Genomic DNA, 4,270 nt, shown 5'->3' with positions numbered 1-4,270 from the left:
ACTCAAAGGATGTTAGTCCTAGCTGAAAGCAAAGACTAGCAAGCTATTTTCATTTTCTGCTACATAGTTCTCTACCAGAGAAACCAAATTTTTTGGTTACCTGTAATTATTCATAAGTTGAGCAATTGTCGAACAACACAATGCCTACTTATTTGCAATATAATTATCCAACAGAAAATAATGTGACTAGCATGCATTTGAATGCAGTTTACTAATTTTTTAACCTTAAACAGACATGTGAGTACTCGATAGTAAATCAAGACAATTCCATATAACATAATGTAATTCAGTTAATGAAGGCTTCCCACCAGATCCTGCCATCATTATGTTAGTGGCTATAATATATACAATGTACAGTTGAGGAGGAACTTCTAGTTATGGATATATAACAGTGAACTCAACTTAGCTTGCATTTTATTTGTCTCAAACAACCTATGAAAGGGTTGTTGTAGTATAAAGGGTGCATCTTTATCCAATGCTTTAATTATCTTTGCAGGTTGACATTGTAATGGGCCAAAGGTTTATGACTCTATCTTCCAGCAAGAATTGGCAAGCAAATGAATTTCACCAATGGCTCCAACATAGAACCAAATTTGAGGAATGGCAGACTAGTGCCTTTCTTGCTAGGAATATCCTAAGAATGGTCCCTTCATGTAGGGGATTTCCCAGCGACATCCAATGAGCCGTTCCCACAAAACTGGAGATGCATCAAATGATATTTGTGGCATTCCTGTTCTCATCCCCATTCCATAGAAAATAGGTAAAAAACATAGGAGAACAGGGATGCCTCAAATATCATTTGAGAATCAAAGTCTATAGAAGGATGTCTCTAGAGGGGCTCAGTACTCTGTTACATTGTTACATTCCAAGGATATGTAATTATTTAGCTTCAGCTTCAGAAGGCTTATTGTAGTGTAACTGTCAGGTAATTTGTCAGAATTACGCCCAAGTTTTACTACTTCAAATGGGAGTCAGAAGTTTGGATTTAAGATGCTACCTTAGCTTTGATAAGCATTCCATCTCCCAGTTTTACTATAGTTAAAGAACAATCTGTAGACTGTTGAATGGAAACAACTTTAGCATTAAATATGATCATTCCTAGAGCCAATTCTTTTGCAAGGGTATCCAGAAGCATACTCCTTTGCACCCATCGAATTTCATGATTTCCGCTGATAGACAGGAAAAGTACTTAGTATTACAAAGCATGCGAAAAAAAAGATGACCAAAATAGTTAATGGGATAGAAAGTACATCATGTCACAAATCATAGCATATCTATTTCATGTCCTGTAAAAACTTCTAAACTCAACCACTGAGATAAAATAATGAAATTAAACAGCATTTTGAACTGTAAAAAATAGAAGGAACGAAGGCCAAGTACTATGTAATCCACACAGTCCTCCAAGTGAAAAGGTTAGCTGGCCTTGAGCTGCATCTGTGGCTCCAGGAATATCAGTCACTATCCTGAGTGGGATCACCAATACAAAAACAAAAATTATTATTTATTCAACTTATTGACCGTTATCTTAAAACAATTGTAAATAACCTAGTAGAATCCAACATAGTTGCATTTAATCTAACATAAGAATGTACAAATCTATCTAATCCGTAAGAATATCAGTTCCATTTAATCTAACCTAAAGATAGTATAAATCTATCTAAACCTCGAAAATATCACACCTCAATTCTTAAAAGTCAGTATTTAAAAAAACTGACAAAAAGATCTCGGTTTAGGAGTTTATCACCTTAGGTAAAAACAACTAAAAAAGTAAAACAATTAAAAAAACTAAAAAATTAAAACAAAACAAATTAACCTCACAAGCTAGAAGAGACTAATCTTAACTAAACCTAAAACCAAAAAAGTTTAGACCTAAAATGATTCATCTTAACTTCATGTTATCTTTAAGATGATGAGAACAAAAAAATTACTAAAACAAAAAATATTAACCTAGTAAACTAGAATACAATAATCTTCATCAAACCTATTAAAAAAGCATCTTAATCTCAAAGAATATATCAACTTAACCAAAAGACAGGAGAAAATAAATAAATAAACCATCTTAACCTAATACACTATGATAGAATTTTCTTAACCATTAAAGTCCACAAAAATCCATGATGTATTAAAGCCATCCATGATGTATTAAAGCGAAATGAAAATTAGAGTAGATCCAACTGAACTATGATCTATCCATCAACCAGCAGCGAACCTCAAAGAGATACCAAATTATAAGAAAAACTACAAATAAACTCCCATTACCAATACCAACCAGCATTATATCCATCTTTATCAATCTATTTTTAAGCTGGGTGCAAAGTTCACTGAGATACCAAATTTAAAGAACTACCATAAATAATAGATCCATTTTCACCAGATCTATTTTGGTTAACTAGAATAAAATAATAACTGTGTGCAAACCTCATATTCAAAAATTTGAATCTATTATTCTCTAGTACCAATTATATGGTATTTTGACAAGACAAAAACTGTTATTTTAATGTTTTAAAAGTGAATATATGATCGCTAAGTTTTTGAAAATACTCAAAATATTTATTAAATAATACTTGATTGTCCAAAGACTATTATTTCGAACTGAATATTTATTAGATAGTGTTTCCCAGGCCAAAAAAAAAGGATGTCTTATCCTTGGAGATGGATCTATTAAGTTATTAACTTTAGTTGTAGGCCTGAATGTTTTAACCTTGAATCTATTAGCTCTTGGTGAAAAGAAACTCTTTATTAGATAATATTGATTTTAACTTTGAATCAACAGACTCAATGAGCAAACAAAATGTTTCTTAGATAGTGTTACAGTCCAGAAGCAAACAACCTTGAATCTATTAGGGTTGGCCACAAATCTCAATGTTTTACCCTTGAACCTATGAACTCCATGTGCAAACCTCAATATTTATTACATAGTGTTTGACATGAAAAGACATTAAGGTCTTAGCATCCTACTTTACTTTTAATCCTTTGTAGTAGCATAGCTTCTGGTGCCTATGTTAGTGTTACAATGGTACAACTGTGCATTATACAGCTGGGATGACTAGGACAGTGTATTGGCCCATATAAAAATACTAAATAGTATGGTGTGGCAAATATGCAATGAAGTGGTGATAGTACAAATGCAAAAGGAGGAAGAGGAAGTGCTGGAAACTCTATGTGAGGATGGGAATGACTCAGCTTCTATGTATGTGCCATTTTGTGGCAGCACTGAGTACATTGAATATGGAAAAAGGCAGTGAGTTCATTGAATATGGACAATGTCACAACACGATCTAAACCGGTGCCATTGTTTAGACACCATCAAGTTATAATTGAATGTGAGCACTACCAAATAAAATCAGACCTATCTAGTCTAATATGCACTGGAAACTTTGATAATATTGCCGAGGCTGTGAAGCTCAAGCATGCATATTAGAATACTAAAACTGGAGATATGAACTCTGCAACCTCGATGTGCATATCAGGCCTGGTAATAATAACCAAATATTATTACCATTAGAGTGTATCTCTTTCAATTTTTTGCAGTGTATTGTCTTTTTAGTGTATTGTCTGTATAAATTTAAGAGAGCAGAAGGGTAGGAATTTATTATACCAGTGAAGCCATTCCTGCATGTTTGTATAAATTGAAGAAAGGAGAAGGAAAGGAATTTATTATACCAGTGAACCCATTCCCGCATATTGGGTTCGCTTGGACTAGGAGCATCTGGGTCTGTCATTACCTGATCAAATGTAAATGCATGCATTCATAGAAGACCCAGAACAAATTTATATGTAAATACTCATTTTATGAAACCAGAGGTGCTGGAATTAAATTATTGATGAAATGGGTACCAGAGTATAGAGAGTCTCATCGAAGTGTCGACCCGCTATTTGCACATTGGGGCGGTCAACAGTAGCAGTGGGCTTGATCTCGCAGCCATTGTTGACCTGCTTGGATCCATAGTAGATGGCCATGTCCATTGAAGGCACGAACATTTCAATAACATCGCCTATCACTCTTCCTACTACCAGGGGATCTACTGAACGAGCCATTGCAGCAAAGATGAATCCCAATTTTGCTTTCTAATTTCCTTCCTTCTCCTTTCTCACCTCCTTCAAATTCACAGTCGAAGTCGATTCAAGTTAAGTGGCGAATGTAGCGGAGGTGTCTTATGGAATGTAAATAAATTGAATGAATTTGAAAGGGAATAAGAATCATACTCAATACAAGCAGGTTGAGTTATGTTGTTCCAGCAAGCGCAGGCGCAAGTAGGGCATGGTGTTA

General features: G+C 34.4%; 1 pseudogene; it reads right to left on the bottom strand.

The window, feature by feature from the left end:
• Positions 1 to 1,330: 1,330 nt before the first annotated feature.
• On the bottom strand, positions 1,331 to 4,038 carry LOC149257976 (protein MOTHER of FT and TFL1 pseudogene; annotated as a pseudogene).
• Between the last annotated feature and the right edge of the window lie 232 nt (positions 4,039 to 4,270).

Source organism: Pinus tabuliformis, chromosome 6 (genome assembly GCF_031772625.1).
Source record: "Pinus tabuliformis cultivar Carrire ecotype Pingquan chromosome 6, CPIR1, whole genome shotgun sequence".
Lineage (NCBI taxonomy): Eukaryota > Viridiplantae > Streptophyta > Pinopsida > Pinales > Pinaceae > Pinus > Pinus tabuliformis.
Note: the sequence above shows the minus strand (reverse complement) of the source record. Positions and strands in the feature narration are given on the sequence as shown.